We start from the raw sequence: 20568 nt of genomic DNA, 5'->3' as shown, positions 1-20568 counted from the left end.
TGAAATTCTAGTGTGTTAGAATATTAGATGCATGGCTTATATTTTAATGAAAATTATGTATGATGGGTATGAATAAATCTTAATGGATGAACCTTATCTTGTGAATTATATTTCCATCTTTTGAAAGAAATTATCCTTGTATAAGAATCATCTCGTTATAAGATAATCAGCTTATTGGATTTAATTGTGTGAGTTAAGTTAAATGTGTAATTAAGTAATCACGTTGGGAAACTCTGTAGGTGTTAGTTGTTGTCTTCTGCTATGTAATCTAAATTTTGATATCTCATTGTATCTTAATGTTGTGTTTGTCTTTAAAAAAAAAATTATTGCACTCTATTCTTGTGTTATGGCTTAATCCCTTTGGGGTTTCTTGACGGGGCATTACATTTGGTATTAGAGCCCATGTTGCAAAGACTGGGATTTCTAGCTTTGTTGTGCCTTTAGTTGTTGTGAGGTGTATCAACCTTACGTGCATGCTTGTCCTCCCTTGTGTATGTGAGTGATTGAGCAGACCTTAACTTGTGTGTAACATGTGTGTTCACACCTTGTTTTCACCTTCTTGATGTTGGTGTTTTGAGTGATTATATGTGTTTTATGTGCTTATCGATGTCTTGGTCTATGAGTACTCATATTCTAAAAGAGAGTCGTATGAACCTTCTTTATTGAGTGTTGTACCCTTTAGATTAATCCATTTGGGGTGATCAGTGCTTGTCTTGAATTTGAAAGTGTGAACTGTGCTTGTTTAAGATTATGATCTAGCTTTGAGTTGTCCACTTGAAGGACTAGTATGGTAGATATTGAATGCTTATTAAGTAGGAAATTGAATGAGTATGACCATTCCTCTCTCTCTCTAGAAATTAAAAATGTTTGGGATGTGTGTAATTATCTCTGATATGATGTTTCTTTTTGCAAGAGAAAGTTTGTGACTTCTTGAACCCTTGTGTGAGCCTTATGATGCTTATGTTTTTATATTATTAAAGGGCTATGGGTTTAAAAGTTTATTTTGGTTGTGGGGAGAAAACCGTATCTTTACATTAAAGAATTATCTTTGTGTAATGTAGAAGTAACATAATTAAATTTTATCTTATGTAATGTGCATTAATATGCAAATAGCTGTTATGTGAAACTACTTTGCTTGTAAAAGAAGTATTAAAGGGAACATGTTATAGTAGCTTCGATAGTGTATTAATGTGTTCCCTGAAAGATTGATTTATGTGTTGCATTAAATCGGTTTGACTGAGGATCTATTTTAGCAAATGCTCCATTGAACTTGCTTTTGGGTATATGTAATTACCCTAATGTGTTTAGGAAGCGTGAATGAAAAGCTTGTTTGATGTGCATGCATTATGACGTATTATTTTGTTGATAACTCATCGCCTACCTTCTGATCATAAATTGAATTTTTATAATAGGTTGCAAATTATGATATGTGTTTGTATTGTATTAGAGTAGTGAGTGTTCTCAAGAGACCTTGCATCATCGAAAAGATTGCCTATTTTGATCTCTGTTGTTCGGAAAACTAGAACATTCTGTTGCAACCATAATAATTGTAAAAGTCATGTTAGGTTGTTTGACATCCTTCTTAAGTGGTAGTTAAATGATAACCGTGCAATTGAAATCATAGGCTTATAGTGATAATTTTAGTATATAGTGTGATCTTGTTGATCTTGTGTCGTTGTAGGAAACGGTTTGACTATCAAACTCTCTTTCCCTTCTCTATGCCTAGATTATAAGATTTTTTAGAAATGATATTAAAGGATGAATTAATTTAATTAGAATGTTTATAAAACATGTGAAATTGTACTGTTGCATTTTGGCTTCATATTGAAAGATGGAGGTCGTTTTTGGAAAAAAAATAAATTGCATAGTTAGTAATGTGGTTTCGAATGCTTAAAAGAATTCGAGAAAGATATAGGAATGATGTTATTTCCTTATGTAATTGTGAATTGTTAATAATTTCAGTACTTGTATCTAGAGTAAACTTGATTCAGTTATTCATGTAGAAAGCATAATTAAAATCTTCCTTGAGTAGATGATAGCATACTGAAAAGTATTCCCCCTAAATGTGACTAAACTAGTACTGGTGAATTTGTGTGTATTGTGAGAAACCAGTGCTTATTATATGTGCCCATGGGTTGGTGAAGTAATCAACCATGGAGGATATGTTTCTTATGAGTATGGGAAACCATATTGTTTATGTGATGTTTCTTATTTGTCTCCCTACTGAGTACCAAACCTCAGGTTGTGGGTAATTCAGTATGTTAAGGGGTAGTATTAGAAGTCACCATTCCTTGAATAGTATGGATTGGCGTATGAGTAATGTCAGCGCGAAGCGACTTTAGCTTCTCTACTTCAAGGAATGATATAGTTGTACTATTAAACTATATCGAAGGTGTACTCAATACTTTCCCTTTTGATGAATCTATTTATAGGTTTATGTGTGACAGTGTAGTACCCCTGCCCTAATCAATCTCTAACCTTGGTTTAATCTTGATTAGTTTATCTTAATATTATGTTATAGTCAGATGTTGATTTTACGCATAGCTCTTGATGTGGTTTCACACTAGTTGTATGCAAGTTGTTAGTGTACCTATTTCATGGTATTAATATTGAGCTAACGTTTTCATTAAATTTTGTATATGTATGCATGTATGACTCTTGGTTGTAGGAGATTTCAGGTACAACACCGCATGAGTGCGAGGTTCTTCTTCACCTGGATTGCAGGTTTGAGTGTACCTCTTTTATCCGTAGAGTTGGATTAGGTGGTCGTAAGACCCTAGTTTACCTTAGTCGTGCTCTAGTGAGCATCGCTAGTCGTCGTCGGTAATCCCTTTTTGTTTGGGTTGGCGAGTCGTCTGTTTGGTTGTCCTTCTCGGTTTGCGTGCTTGGTGTGCTTGGTTAAATTGATTAATTAGTCCTTAGTAATTATTTTGATTAAATATGCGTTTGTGCATTAGAGTTTAATGGGCTAGATTAATCGGAATTCCGTTATGCGATTTTCGTTGATATTGGATTGCTTATTTTATTTGGGAGTGAGTTCGATTAAATGATTGATCTTGACTATTAAATGCATTATATATATGTTGTTGAAAAAGAAAGTTTTATATTTATCGCAATAGATTTAATTGTATTCTGTTGGATTATTAAAATTAGATCGGCTAAATTTGATTAAAGGAAGAAATCGATTTTTGATTTGAAAAGCAAGTTAATTGTTGCTAATAGTTAAAAAGGAATTATTTGGAGAGTTATTTTTTTTGAAAATAAGAATTTTAATTCCAAAAATGGAATTTTTGGGTCAACTCTTCCATATAACCCAAAATTGGGGAAATTTTGGAGGATGGTCATTTTGGAGAATTTTTGGAGTTGGAAAAAAAGGTTGGAGATGAATTTGGGGATTTTGGATGGAGAAGAGGGTTTTGGCAGTTGGAGATTGGGACTCTTAAGCCGATCTTGCCAGGAATGCGAGATTAGGTTGGATCCAACTCTCAATTTTTAATTTTTGTTTAAAATGGAAATGGGGGTTTTATCTTAGATTTGGATTCTCCATCGAATGCCATGCTTATGAATTGATTTGGTAAATTAGATAGTTGGGCTGGAAATGTTTTTGAGATGTTGTAATTCCTCATATCCTTTGGGTGTTAAAACCTGGTTGTGTTTGAAAAAAAAATGGTTATCATCAAATATCATCATACCCAAAAACGCAGTCCGTTTAAAATGAACTTTTATTTGAACCTGTGCATTTTTATTCAATTTATTATCTTATTGGAGCTGGGCATTTGTGCTAATTTCGGACTGTGTTTAAAATAAATAAATATTTTTGTTTTGCCCCCCTGTGCATTGTATAATGATGCTGTGTAATTTATTTTGATTGGGTTGGGCGAGTTTTTTTATAAAACCGAAGCTGTGCATATGAACCGAGGCTGGGGTTTGGAGGGCGGGGAGCGGAGCTCCATCTGCTCCTCCTCCCCTCTCCCCCACTCGCCCCCCCCTTACTCCTCCGCTCTTGTCTCTTGGTGGTCCGCACTCAGTGTTTCCGCGGCTCATGGCAGTGGCCGTAGGGGCCGCAGTGGCCGCAGGGCGCCGCGGCGCCTGCGGGCACCACCGTGGCGCCGCCCACGGGATTTTCCTCGGTGTTAGGGTTAGGGCACGGCCCGCCCTCACCTCGTTTTTTGTTAAATGCATTTTGTGTTAAACGTAGTTTATTAAATCATTTTTTTTAATGTATTTTTTTAGTATTTAAAAAAAATGCATATGATATTTATATCATTTTAATGTCAAGTTGTTTTTAATGTTAAGTTTAATTAGTTCTTGATTATGATTAAGGTGGCATTAATCGTGATTGATGTATATTTGATATTGATTAGTTTTTAATGGAGTTTATAGATTGATCATTATTCAATTTCATTTCATGATTTATGCACCCCTTCTAATTAAGTTCTGAAACTGTTATTTTGCAATCTAATATGGTCGATTATATTCTTATTGATCTTGGATTAATAAATTGATATCTTACCTTCTAGCTGATTAGGGAAGTTGGCTAATTGAGATAGTCTTGTTTAAAAACAATAGAGAATAATATGTTATTGGAAATCGTTGAAATACGATGTAGTTACTAATGGATGATGTTAAAAATTATCGTAGAACATATCATTTGAGTAATTGAAAAGTAGTGAAATATTTATCGTTGGGCATTACAAATTTAAATGATATGCATTGGAAATGATTATCTCCATTTAGATTCTCCTTCTACTTTTTTTATTTCCGTAATCTGTATAATGCATCTGGGTTTGAAAAATGCAAAACTGTAGAGGTTGGTTTTAGACCAATATGTTAATGACGTTTGATTGGAGATTAAATATCTTATTTTAGTTGATTAATGGTTGTCTGAATTTTATTAATATGAATTGGTTAAAAACTCATTATGACTTTATATGTCTGTTCGATGCTTTGAACCTTAAAGAGTTAGAAAACCAAGAACAACTTATCCCTTGATGAGGTAGATAACTGTAATCGGATTTAGATCTTGTAGAAAACTTGATCGATTTTAATGTTTAAATCAATTTGAGGAAATATTGTCTTTTCTGATTATTGCCTTGCGAGTTTAATTTCTATATTCGCCTTTAATTATGAAATGGCATGTTTTGCTTTGTTTAGTAGGACCCTGTCGTTTGGATTGACTTGGGGTACCTATTTCAGTCCTCGATTCCGAGTTGACTGTTGTATTGTGGTAGTGTCATTTTGGTCATATCCTCGTTGTGTGAGTTGAATGATGATTCATGGTTGACCTTAGTTTGTCAGGTCTCTAGTTAGAGTACCGTCAGTAAGTGTTCATCTTTGAGTCATGTTTGACCAGATGATTGTTCTCCTTCTTGAACTCCGTTCGTCTTACCATGTGTACTCCTTGGTTTGAGTTCATCCGAGTATAGTCTAGTGTCGTATGGGAAAGTGGCTTTCGATTGGGGGCTGCGCCTAAAGTGGCTGTTGGGTAACTCGTCGAAAGTGAGTCTAATAAGTGATAACCTTTAAGTAGATTAGAATGTAATCTCTAAATAAGAAAATGTACCTCACACATGGGACGAGTGCTATCATAGATTCGACATGCTGTGAGAAGGCCTGAAATGGCAAACCATCTTCCTTGTCTTTGTGAGAGGATGTGTGCGTCCACATGAGGCTTGGATGGGCCGGAAGCTCGGATTAGGTTGCCAGGGTAACCCAGTGTATGGGGCCGGGACCTATGAAGACTTGCCGTGGTAACCATACTAGGTCGTGTGATGACACTTGTCCCTACGTTCGCTAGAGTGTTGTCGTTTTGTCCTGTTAGGAGTACCTTTGTGAGTCATCCTTTTGTCTCTGCCCTTGTGAGTGTCGGTTTCATGTTAGACCTTGGGTGGTGATGGCTCCGTCTTGTGGATGCTCTTTTGGACTCTTGTATTAGCTTGATTATGTTCAGCTGGATCCTGTTCTTTCCAAGGATCATTTATGTATTAATTGACCGATGCGGTCATTTGTATATTGTTTGTGTATCGCCTTGATGGCTGGATTGTATAGTGTAACCTCTTGTATTCTCAACTTTATTATTTATCAGAGGGGTCTTGCAGTTGAGCAGACCCAGAGATGTAGCCCTTTAGGGGTGAACTCCGAGATCATTATGGTGTTATGTGATGTATTCTCTTATGTTCCTTTATTCAGCTTTATAATGTATGATTAGCTTATGTTAGAATGGTTAAGTGGATAAATGGAATTAACTTTAAATGTTTATATGCAGTTCTTTCTTGAATGGCATGTTGGTTGAATGCGTAAGTGGTTTAGATGAAATCTATCGTTGATGCTAGTATGCAATCGTCTTTTAAAATGCAATGAGTTGGAATATGAAAGAATGTAACCTAGAGTAATGAATTATACTCAGTTGTTGTTAAGGAATTTAAATATGCTTGGAAAGATCTCTTATGTTATGATGAAATCCTAGTGTATTAGAATGTTAGATGTATGGTTTGTAATTTTAAATGAAAAGCTTGAATGAAGATTATGAATGGATCTTAATGATGAATCTTCGCTTGTGATTTATATTTCCCTCTTTTGAAAGGAATTATCTTGATTATGAATTATCTCGTTATTAAGATATTCAGCTTTTGGATTAATTGTGTGAGTTAAGCAAATTGTGAAATTTAAGTCATCTCGTTGGGAAACTCTTTAGGTGTTAGTTGAAGTCTTCCGCTATGTAATCTGAATCTTTGGTATCTTGTTGTATCTTATGTGGTGTAACTTTAAAAAATAAAAATAAATAAAAAAATAAAAAAATTGCACTCTATTCTTGTAATTTTGGCTTATCCCTTCAGGGTTTCCTGGCAGGGCATGACAGATAGCCTATTCCTTTCCTTTATTTGAGCATTTCGATGGTGATTCTTGAGCATAGTGATGGTGTATTTTATAGGATCCTTTGCCTTGTCTTCATGAAAGGTAGGTTTATCCAGATGTGCTGCCATTTAGTACATGTTTGTGGGCATGTGGGTGGACCCTAGTCATGTATACCTCTGGCTGTGGAGAGTATCCTTCTAGATACGTCGCTATGCGGGATGTGACTTGCACGTGCTTGTTTTCATGAGGTACACTACCATGCAGGATATGTCCATTGCTTGTCTTCTCCGCTTGGGGTATTGCCATGCTGCGTGATGACGTGATGCGGGGTGAAGTCAAGGTGCACACCGCCATGCCATGTGGGTAGTGTGACTATGTCACACCATATGATGAGCTACTGCAATAGCTAGATAGTTGTTCCTTCCTTCCTCGTTGGTGGCTAGATGCTAGTCACACAGTGATGTTATGTACAGTTGTGGTATTCTTATTATTTCTTTGGGGACTAGCAATTTATTTTACTTTCACTTGGAAGGTTTAGCCACGATCTTGTGATCTTTTGCATTCTTAATTTGGTGTTGCAATTCCGGATTATTTTCTTGCCTTACTATTGGAATTGATGATTTATTATCTTTATTCATCTGTACTTTGGTGGCTAAACTGGTTTATCCTTATTGTTTTCATATGCTGGTCTTGTGTTGAAATGTGGAATTCCTCTCCAAGGACGTATGATATGGACTTGGTAGAGTGTGTACGAGGAAGTGGACGTAAGGAACCTTGAGGATGGAGGTGTGTGAGGCTGTATTGCAGCTAGGATCCACTACCTACCTATGTGTGGTGACTATGTCTTGGAGGCTAACCACCTTGTTCAACAAGGGATATTCACAAAGGTCTTGTATTTAAGGTAGCACCACTATGGTTTGCGTAGCACCATCGAGCCTTTGAGTCAGATATTGGATATTTATGATCATATTTTTGTTCTGAGATCAGGCATAGAGATGTCGATCGTGCATGTTATATTTGACTGAGCATTAAACATGCTCACATGTGGCCTTTGGAGTTATGCATTCCAGTTATGTGGATGGTTATTATGTGTTATCATCGAGTAAACTGTGTTAACTTGTCACTATGTTATGGGACATAGTCTTTGGAAAAAATTTTATATTCCTGACTGTAAGTGTAATCAATTGAGTTATTTTCATTGCTCTTATTTATTGAAAGTTAACTTGGTTGTAGAAATTGAATTTTGAATCTAGTTCTATGCGATAAAGTTTTACGAAAAAGATGGATTGGTAAAAGAAATTGATCATGATGGCATTTTTTCTTGTCATAGTTGGTAGATGAGTATGTTAATTGTTGGTCACCTCTTTGTAATGCATTAATTTGGTGTAATGGAAGGGAGAAAATTCCTGTTTCTCTGCTATGATTGTGGATAATTTCTAAAATGTTATAAGAAATGTATGGATTTAGATGTATCTTGCCAATGGGTAATGGCATTCGTAAAGGATTTAGCAGTAATATTTCATTTATTTATGGAAAGATTTCTATGTGCAATTTGATCTTTGTTGAATGAGTTTTAGGGCTGATGTGTATGACATGTTCTCCATCTAGCCTTATGACTTCCAGGAGTAAGTCGAAACCTAGGGGGGAAGAATGTAGTACCCCTGCCCTAATCAATTTCTAATCTTGGTTTAATCTTAGTTACTTTATCATAATATAATGATTATAGTCAAATGTTTTGATTTAATGCATAGCTGTTAATGTGGTTTTTGCACTAGTTGTATACAAGTTGTTTAGTGTTCCTATTTCATGGTATTAAAATCGGGCTAACACTTTCATTAAGTTTATATATGTATGCATGTATGACTATTGGTTGCAGGAGACTTCAGATACAATGCCGCATGAGTGCGAGGTTCATCTTCACCTTGATTCATAGGTTGAGTGTACCTCCTTAATCCTTAGAGATGGATTAGGTGGTCGTGATAACCTGGTTTGACCATAGTCGTGCTCAAGTGAGCATCGTCAGTCGTCATCGGTATTCCCTTTTGGTTGGGTTTGTGAGTCGTCTGTCTGGTTGACTTTCTTGGTTTGTGTGTTTGGTGTGTGTGGTTAAATTAAGTAATTAGCCTTAGTATTTAATGTGATCAAATATGTGTTTGTGCATTAAAGATTAATGGACTAGATTAAACAGGGTTTCTTTATGCGATTATCGTTAATTTGAATTGCTCAATTTTAAATTGGGAGTAAGTTCAATTAGATGGTTAATTTTAATGTTAAAATTATTATGTATATGTTGTTGATAAAGAAAGATTTAAATTTAATTGCAATAGAATTAATTTAATCTTTTGGCATTTTTGAAATAGAAAGGTTAAATTTCAGTTGAGTGAGAAAATCAATTTTAAATGGGAAAAGCAAGTTAAATTATTGATATAGTTTAAAACAATTATTTTTGTGATTTGTTTTTAAATAAAATATTTTAATTCCAAAAATAAAAATTTTGGTCAAACTTCTGCATATAACCTAGACTTTTGGAAAATATAGGAGATTGAATTTTTTTGGGGGAAAATATTTTGGAGCAAAATTTGGGGGTTTTGAAAGGAGGAGAAATTTCTTGAGCTTGCAGGTTGGGCTCCTCTCTAAATGTTTTCTAGGATTGCTATACGAGGTAAGATTCTGGTTTATATTTTTGGTTCCTTTGTTTATCACAAACTGTTTTGGATTTTGAAGAAATCTGTTTGGGAAAAATTGGAATAATCTCAACTATTTGGGGAAAATGGAATAGTTGTAAATTTTACTTCCAATTCAAACCTTTCTTGTTTGTTTCCATCTCAAGTTTAGTTTTGGTTGCTCATGTTTCAAAATCAAAAATAAAATAATATTGAGATTGGCTGTTTGCAATGGAAATTGGTTTAAATTCCAAATTTATGCTTTCAAATTCAAACCTTAAATCAGATAATCTACCTGGGTTTTGATAAAAGATGTTAATCCTTATTATTTTTCTAATTTGGTGTTGTTTTGGAGAGTTTTTCCTTCCTAAATCTGGGCATTTGAAAATATTAGAAACCCATGCTTTCTGGAAATAAAATAAAAAAAAAATTTTTAAAAAAATTATATTTAAAGTCTCTGTGAGACTATGGGATTATTTTGCTATGTGTGAAGTTTCTTTTTTTTATTAACAACAAATTTTTTTTAAAAATATATATTATAACATCCGACGTGGCTGGGTACAAACCCCCACCACGCAGGAGGTAGCTTACCATGGTACCGGACTGCTACCAAAGAATAGCAACGCTGCCAATGGCAACTACCTACTACCTTTGGTAGCAGCGCTACCATGGGTACGTGACCTCCCATGGGCAGTGATAGCTCCCAAGGGGGGGCCCACGTCGGTACCCTCCCCTTTTACATGGTTTTTTTTATTAAAAGAAATAAAAACATGTTTTTTAACATTTTTTTTATTATCAAAAAAAATATATATAATATTTTAATATATTAAATAAATGTTAAGTTTTTAATAAAGTTTTAATTATGATTAAATTTGTCATTAATTAACATTCATGAATATTTTGTTATTAATTAATTGTATAGTGTTGATTATACATTGATTAATATTCAAATCTTATTTTATTATTAATGCAAATTTTTCTAATTAAAAACTTGATTCATTAATTTCGTCATTAATTATTAATCTGTTATATTTAATTAATCACGGATTAATAAATATATTCATTAATTAATAGTTAATTTTAGTAATTTTCTTTATATGCTCAAGGAAACAATCTATTAATCTGGGAATGGATTTTCTTTATTTGGCTTCCTTAAATATGTATATTTCCTTGATCTGTATAGTGTAAATTGGTTCTGGAAAAGACAAATTTATAGGATTTATTTTGAATGAGTATGTCAATGATGTTTTAATTGAAGATTAAATATCATATTTAGTTGGTTAAATGGTTGTTTAATTATATTCATGTGGAATTGGATTAATAACTTTTAGTGGCGTCTTTATGTATGTTCGATGCAAATGAACATCAGTGAGTTAGAAAACCAAGAACAAACTATACCTAGATGAGGTAGATAACTGCAATCTAATATAGATCATGTAGAAAACTTGATCAACTTTTAACGTTTAGATCAATTCGAAAAAGATTGTATCTGCTGGATATTGCCTATGCGAGTTTAATTTATGTATTTGCTTTTGCTTAAGTAATGGCAAGTCTTGCTTTGTTGATTGGACCCTATCATATGGTTGATTTGCGTAACTTTTTCTATCCTCGGTCTCGAGTTGACTATTATTTTGTTGTGGCATTGTATTGGTCATATCCTTTTTGTGGTGTCGAATAATGATTCATGGTTGACCATAGTTGGTCAGGTCTCTGGTTAGAGTACCATCAGTAAGTGTACCTATTTTGAGTCATGTTTGACCAGATGGTTGTTCCCTCCTTTTTGAATTCTATTAGCTTGACCATGTGTGTCCTTGATGTCTGAGGTCACTTGAGTATAGTCTAGTGTTGTATGGGAAAGTGGCTTTCGTTTGGGGGTTGCGCCGAAAGTGGTTGCTGGGTAACCCGTCGAAAGTGAGTCTAATAAGTGATAACCTAATAGTAGATTAGAATGTTAATCTCTAAGTAAGATAAATTTGCCTCACACATGGGACGAGTGCTAACATAGACTCGACATGCTGTGAGAAGGCCTGAAATGGCAAACCATCATCCTTGTCTTCACGAAAGGATGTGTGGGTCCACATGAGGCTTGGATGGGCCGGAGGTATGGATTAGGTTGCCAGGGTAACCTAGTGTATGGGCCCAAAACCTATGAAAACCTACCATGGTAACCATACTAGGTTGTGTGATGACACTTGTCCCTACGTTTGCTAGTGTGTAGTTGTATGGTCTTGATAGGAGCATCTTTTGTGGAGTCATCCTATTGCTTATGCCCTTGTGAGAACCTGATTTCATGTTAGACCTTGGGTGGTGATGACTCAGTTTTGTGGATGTCCAAATGAACCTTGGTATTACCTTCGATTATTGTTCAGCTAGATCATTTCCTTTTCAAGGATCGTTTATGTATTTATTGACCGATGTGGTCATTTGTATATTGATTATGTTTTGCCTTGATGGTAGGATTGTAAATTATGAGAACCTCATGTATTCTTAACTTTGTTAATTATCAAAGGGATCTTGCAGTTGAGCAGACCCAGAGATGTAGCCCTTTGGGGGTGAACTCCGAGATCATCTTGGTGTTATGTGATGCTTTTATTTCTTATATTTCATGTTTAGTGTTAGCATGTATGAATGCCATTTTGATCGAATGCATAAGTGGTTTAGATGAGATTTATCGTAGATGCATGTATGCAATCATATTTTAAAATGTAGTAAATTGGATCGTGAAAGAATGTAACTTAGAGTAATGGAATATATTGAGTTGTTGTTAAGGAAATTAAGTATGCATGAAAAGATCTCATATGTTTATGATGAAATTCTAGTGTGTTAGAATATTAGATGCATGGCTTATATTTTAATGAAAAGTATCTATGATGGGTATGAATAAATCTTAATGGATGAACCTTATCTTGTGAATTATATTTCCATATTTTGAAAGAAATTATCTATAGGTGTTGGGAAAATACAACACCACAGGAGCCTGAAGATCTTCTGCAAGCCAAATAACCTATTACAAGGAGAAGCAATGAAGCAAAATCTGAAGAACATAGAAAACATAGAGAATATGCTCAAAAAGAGAGAGACCAATATTCACAAAAATATGTAGTCTGATTCTTACAATGAAAAGAAAGAACTCAACCTTTAATAGGTCAAGAAACCCTAAAAATGGAAAACCTAGGTTTGCACATAATAATTAATTAAAATAATTAATTATATGTACCTAAAGTTAGCTTAAGTGTAAAAGAGATAAAGGGAACTTGAATAATTAAACAAAGAATGTTTAATTAATCAAGTAAATACCCGAATACTCTAACACCCCCCCTTAAGCTAGACTTAGGGAGAAGCTAAAACCTAGAATAGCTAATGAAAGCAATAAAGATGGGTCTCGACAACAAGGCCTGATCAGGTACCCAAATACAATGAAATCTCTATGAACTGGAGAAATAGAGAAAACCACATGGGAACAAAACTCTACTCCAAAAAGAGATGGAAAAAATATCACTAAAGCATGAAGACCCTGCAAACTCTGTCGAAGAATAACTGCTGATTTGAAGAACATCCACTAAACTAGAACATGACCAGGTAGAGAAGACTGTAATCTGCATGAGTGCCCTCAAATGACACTACTCAAATTGGGAGGCAAACAAAGCAAAATAATTGAAATCGAAGATACAGATGGCATGAGAAACCAAAGCCTAAAGAGCTGATCAATCGAACCATGGAAGCATTAGAACCAACAGGATGAACCTCCCTATAATGCGAAAGTGGGAGAGGGTCAGGAACACTAAAAAGGACAACCAAAAACAACTGCATGACAAAGAACCAAGAACATCAAAGGTGCTGAGACACATCATCATGAGGTGAATGTTGTGGAAGGAACACTCACTTGACAAAGGAAGATGGCAAACAAAGGAAAACATCAACCCCCTCATGGCACTTGATCAACAGTGCATGTACAACAAGACACAAGATATGCAAGATTCCAAGTAAACAATGCATGATGGCACTTTATCTCAGTGCGTTTGCATAATTACAAGCTAAAATGATAAGAAGACTGGAAATAGAAACAAGAATCAAAACAGAGACACCCTACTTAGAAAAGAGATCTCAGGACCTAAAACAAAACACGATATCCACCAGAGTGCTGAAAAGCAAAAAAACTGAATAAAATATGCATGGAGCAGAATTTGGAAAAAAAACTCATATTTCTAGAAAGTACACATCACAAGCTCTGATACCATATAGGAGTTGAGAAATACAACCCCACAGTAGCTTGAAGATCTTCTGCAAGCCGAATAACCTGTTACAAGGAGAAGCAATGAAGCAAAATCTGAAGAACAAGAAAAAACACAAGAAAAACTATTCTCCAAACAAGAGAGCTCCAATTCACCAGGAAAAAGTATTGTGAAAAAGATAATACAATGAAAAGAAAAATAGCCTCTAATAGGTCAAGAAACCCTAAAAAGGGAAAACCCTAGGTTTGCACATAATAATTAATTAAAATAATTAATTATATGCACCTAATGTTAGCTTAAGTGTAAAAAGATAATTGGAAACTTAAAAAATTAAACAAATAATGTTTAATTAATCAAGTAAAGACCCAATTACTCTCACACCCCCCATTAAGCTAGACTTAGGGAGAAGCTAAAACCTAGAACAACTATTGAAAGCATGAAAGATGGGTCCCGGCAACAAGGCCTGATCAGGTACCCAAATACAATGAAATCTCTATGAAACGGAGACAAAGGAGAAAACCCAGTGCGAAAAAACTCCTCTCCAAAAAGAGATAAAAGAACATGCTAAAAGAAGAAGGAAGGAAGGCCTCATAAAGACCCCCCAAGGACAAATTCTTTCACCCCAAACATAGAGCACAACTGAAGGTAGCGCAGCGATGCAAAAGGTTTCGTGAAGATGTCTGCAACCTGCTCAGAAGTGGGAATGTACTCCAAAATGAGAACACCATCCTGAATCAACCGACGGATGAAGTGCATGTGAAGCTCAATGTGCTTCATCCGTTGATGCTCTACCAGGTTGTGGGAAAGATGAATAGCACTCTGATTGTCACACCAAAGAACAGTGGGACTATCAGGAGGAATACCAAACTCAGTCATCAACTGTCAAAGCCATAAGATCTCCTGACTAGCGAGCACAGCAGAGCAGTACTCAGCCTCTGCAGATGATAATGCATGAGTATTCTACTTCTTGCAAGACCATGTGATAGGACCAGAGCCAAGATAGAAAACAAAGCTGGAAGTAGACTTCTGATCAGTGACATCACCATCCCAATCTGAGTCAGTGTAGCCAACAATGTGAGGTTCCCCTGATGTATAATGAATGCCATGAGAACTAGTGCTCTGAATGTACCTTAAAAAATGTTTGGCAGCTTACCAATGACTCTCATGAGGATCATGAGAATCAAGAGACAAGACCAACCGCAAAGGAAATATCAGGACGAGTGTGAGTCAGGTACAACAAACTGCTTACCAACTGCCTGTAAAGTGTAGAATCGACTGAAGGAGTGGGACAAGCTGTGGTCAAAACAACCCCTGACTGAAATGGTGTGGGAGCAGGCTTGCAATCAAGCATGCCAAAGCATTGAAGCATGTCAAGAACATACTTCTGCTGGTAGAGAGAGATCCCATCAGAAGACTGAATCACCTGAAGACCAAGGAAATAGTGCAAGAGACTGAGATCTGTCATCTCAAACTGATCCATCAAGGCATGCTGAATATGCTGAATCATAGAGGATGAGCTACCCATGATGAGAAGATCATCAACATATAGCACAAGAATCAAAATGTCACCCTCAAGAAGCTGAATGTAGACAGTGTGATTAGAATGACTGCGAGAGAACCCAATGGAGAGCAAGAAAGAGTCCATCTTCTCATACCAAGCCCAAGGGGCCTGTTTGAGACCATACAATGAATGCCGAAGTCTGCAAACCAAAGAACTATCCTGCACAAATCCCTGAGGTTGTTCCATGTAGATTTCCTCCTGTAGATCCCCGTGCAAGAAGGCACTCTTCACATCCATCTGAAAAATAGGCCAATGCCGAGAAGCTGCAAGAGAAAGTACAAAGTGAATGGAATTCATCTTGGCTACAGGGGCAAATGCCTCAGAGTAATCAATACCCTCAACCTGGGAAAAACCCTTCACAACAAGACGTGCCTTGTACTTATCAATGGAACCATCAGCAGCATATTTAGTGTGATACAACCAGCGACACCGAACCATCTTTCTGCCCTTAGGAAGAGGACAGAGATCCCATGTATGATTCCTCATCAAAGAAGAATAATCCTCCTCCATAGCACAATCCCAGTCAGGGTGACCTGTCACCTCTATAAACTTCTGAGGATCATCTGAAATAGCATGACTCAAAAGACTAGAACCCACTGTGTGAGAACGAGTGTGACGAGTATGTGAAGAATCACCAGCCAGAGGACCTACCACTACAATAGTAAGGCGAGCCCACTTGTATAAGAATCATCTTGTTATAAGATAATCAACTTATTGGATTTAATTGTGTGAGTTAAGTTAAATGTGTAGTTAAGTAATCAGATTGGGAAACTCTGTAGGTGTTAGTTGTTGTCTTCCGCTATGTAATCTGAATTTTGATATCTCGTTGTATCTTAATGTTGTGTTTATCTTTAAAAAAAAATTATTGTACTCTATTCTTGTGTTATGGCTTAATCCCTTCAGTGTTTCCTGGCAGGGCATTACATATCATGTTATTTTGATTAAGTCATATGATTAAGACATAAGACATAATCTTATTCAATCATATCTTGATATTGTCTTATATAGCCACTTGGGTTTCCCTTTATAACATAATTCATGCCATTCTAATATATCATTTGCATCCTTTTGTAAAATTATTATTTTCTCTCATTTTGTATCTATCTTATATTTTCATTATCTTTCTAGATATTGGTTTGCTATAATCTTCAACAACTCTTACATGATATAAAAAATTCTAAACCAAACATCACATGGTGTTAAAATATTTTGTACTAATGCATACATGGTATGAAAGCTTCAAAGACTGCTCCTTGTTTCTAAAATTTTAGATAACTTAAAAGTAAATCTTTGTATATATTGAGAAGTTTAGTACATTCTTCATTTTCATTGAATGGTTACTTGGAGATTCAGAGAAACTTGATAGAAATACCTTATTTGAAACTTTTTTTATCATTGTGTATTTGTATAATTGGTCAATGTCTTTGACCTCACAATTATGTTTAGAGGGTACAAAAAAATAAGTTTAATGTTGTGTTTCATCCAAATCAAATGTCAAAGGTTAGCTCTATGATAGTTTGAAGCTAAGAGGACCTTGTAAGATCTAGAAAGGACCTACAATTGTAGAATACTTTGTGCCAAAATTGATCTTTTCGTTACACTCAAAAGGTCCATGAATACTAAGACTAATTGTCAATTCATTAAAAATGAGTCACTTATCCCAAAACCTTCAATAAAGAGTTATACCCTATTTATTATTTATATTACTATATTGTGATACGATTGTTACAATCATCATAAAAGGGGCACATGTTGGCAACAATGCAAAAAACTAAGAGGGGGGGGTGAATCAATTTTCTCAAAAACTTACTATAACTTAAACTACAAATCAAATCTGATAATTAACAGTTTAAAGCATGACACAACACCACAGCAATAACACACACAACACCAAGATTTTTGACATAGAAAACCTAGTTAAGGGAAAAATCATGATGGGAACCTTCCCACAATGAAATAATACCCTATTATGAGTAAGTGAAAATATTAAAATGGGGAATGCACATGAATTCACGCACACTAACTAGAGCTCACTACTCAAACATGAAAATCAAAATGGCTAAAACCCTTAGTGAAGGCTTCTTGTGTTGCAGGAAGTCTCACTGACTTATAAAAGCATTTGGAAAACAATCTGGATCACTTGAACTATGAAAATAGCATCTCTATCAGCCTGAGTATAGTTTTGGTTAAGCTCAATGTCACATCTTCTCTGTAACACACTTCTTTGCATAACTTCGCACAATTTCCCTACTATTGAATGATTGATATAATATTCACACATAGCATGATATCTCTCAATGATTGTTACATTCATTTATACAAGTCATCAACCTATATTTCAAGGTCGGCCAAACCCTCAACACAAATTACAAAATAAGAACCTCACACACTACAAAAATACATGCAGACCAAAACAATGTTGGCTAAGACATAATATGGACCTAAACAACCATTACAAATATGAAAAACCTCCAATAATTATGCATAGGTCATCCACAATACGCTACCGCATCTTAAATGTTGCATAACACAAAGAACATCACCAGACAAGAAATCTTTAATAACGAACACAATAATAAATATAGACCACCAAAATGCATAGAAAACAATCAAGAAATATTTACAAGAAACGTAAATTGTACCACAACAACTGTAACAACTTGGATTACTAGAATCATCATTATCTCTCTACCGAAGCTCAAGAACATCACCATAACTGACTGTCAACTTGAAATATTCGCTTGTGGATTTCCAAATCATAAACCAATAAAACTGAGGACATACATCAACATTCATAATACATATCACACATCCACAACTAAAGATATTATAATTCTGGAGAAATATAAAGCACAAACTAGAATATTGAATAACATGAACAACTAAATATACAACCATAATACTGAACCTCATAACTCAATCAAAATATCATGTAGACCTCTACAAATGGGAAGGAACTATCTACAAACAACATACTAGAAATCCTTTAATCCGCATCAGGTCATCTACAACACATAGGCTAAACCAACTGATTCAATCTGACTATAACACTAGAATGCACAGGAGAATATGTTAACATCAATGACAACACATTATTCCAAAAAATTTCTCAACAATATCTAACAATATCCCCATATGTCGATCTTTCCATATGTTGACATTAACGACAACATATCAACCAATCTCTAATAGTGCACCATAGTTGTAATTATTAAAAATAAATCATTTCTATTTATTCATATTGTTTAGTAATTAAAAATTAAAAATAATTAAATTTGGAAAAATAACATCCCTATTAAATTTTCATCTCTTAGGTAGGAACCCATTGTATTATACCTATGGTAGGGTATATTTTAGACACCAATCATTTTTTGATGGATTTAAATTTTCGTATGGTCACCTAGGCTATTAGTCACCCATCTTCCAAATGAATGCCACTAACAAGAGTATCCCATCATAAAAATGATATATTTCACTCACTGGTTGCTACAAGAGATATTTTGGTAGCATATTTTATTGGATCAAATATTTTAATATAAAAGCATATTCTAGATAAATATTCTTTATGATGTTATCACTACACCAATAGGGTCTAAAAATAATTTCTCCCCTCTCTATTTACATTCTAGTATGAGAAGGTGAAATTGAAAGTATCATAAGTGTACCATTTAACGTCATTTGTTAGCAATATTTTTTTTAGGGCATAGTTTTAGGCTATTCATAGTGGTGTAGGTATTTTTTCTATTAGTGTGCCTATTATTTCCATATATTATATATTCTCATAGGTGTTGATAAGAAATTAGCATTTTGGGAACTTCCAAGGCTCTATTCTTACTACTACATAAATATTTTTGAATATTTTCTAAATTGCATAATTTTTCATGTACACTGTAATGGTGTGATTAGATTGATCTCATTCTATTTATAAGGTTTACTTTGATCTCATGACCAATTTTGGTATCTTTATGTACCAAGATAATGTGAGGGGGTTCATATTCTTACTCTTCATCAAAGTTATAGATAAAGAAAGGGAAATAGCTTATTAGAATTGTAAATTTTGACTTAGAAAAGTGGATATTTGATTCTTATACCTCACATCTTATGGATTTATCACAAAGTATGTACTCTTCATTTGAGTTTGTTGATCATGACACATATTGATGGTTAACAACACACATATATGCATAATTTTTGGAATGAGTCTATTGATATGGATGATACAGAATTCACCAATGTTTTTGTATGGCTTGATTTTTTAACCATATCTTTTATACATATATGAATTATAGATAACGGAGAAACAAAGTGTTGATTTTAAACTACACTCTCTTATCACTTAGTATTTACATATAAGATACATTGTTTTAGTTGGGGAGGTTGATCACCAATATCAAGTCTAGATTTTCTGACATTTTTCTTCCATTGTTTCGTCAATTGATGTACACACTATCACATATAGTGTGGAAACATTTGAGGATATTCAATAAGGTCATTTTAATTTTGATGTTAATCCATCTCCTAAGGCTCTAGAGATGTGTTTATATCCTATCTCCTTCATCTATTGTTACATTTAATGACTCTTATACTACCACAATTGGGATTTAGTGCAATTAGACACACTTTATTTTCTAAAGATGGATACATGTGATGATCACTTGACAATAATTATGTATAGTTTTTGTGGATTTGTATATTTTAGATTTGGTAGACAACATTTATCACATCCATATTCACCTTGATGGATATGGTCCTTCTTTATTTGTTTTGTAGAAACACCTTGACACTCTTGTTTATTCTCTACATGTTCATTCCTCGGAGTTTGACATGAGTGTGGATAATTTGGAAGAACTTTTAGAGGAGGTCTAGTTGTCTTTATAGCAGGCATTCTTATTTTTGTATGATTCTATAGATAATTTTAAAGAATATTATCAATTTTCATGTTTTTAATAATGTAGCCTACAATGCTTGATTTGATGGTATTAGCTTTCAAGTTCAATATGGAGGCCTTTGGTCATATGTTAAAGACATACCATATTTGTTTTATGTTTCATTCTTATGGGAGGAATATTATTTGGTGAGATTAGATCATATTCAACATTTAATCTCATGTATTTATAATCATTTCAAGAGACTCTGCATTGAGGAAAATTTGTATTGTATCTCTTCTTCCTTTGTCTTATGTGCAAAAATTTTCTTCATATGATATTTTATCCATACTCTTATTTATTGAGATTAATTTTTTCATCTCTCTTTTTGG

This window comes from Cryptomeria japonica, chromosome 11 (genome assembly GCF_030272615.1).
Source record: "Cryptomeria japonica chromosome 11, Sugi_1.0, whole genome shotgun sequence".
Classification (NCBI taxonomy): Eukaryota; Viridiplantae; Streptophyta; class Pinopsida; order Cupressales; family Cupressaceae; genus Cryptomeria; species Cryptomeria japonica.
Note: the sequence above shows the minus strand (reverse complement) of the source record.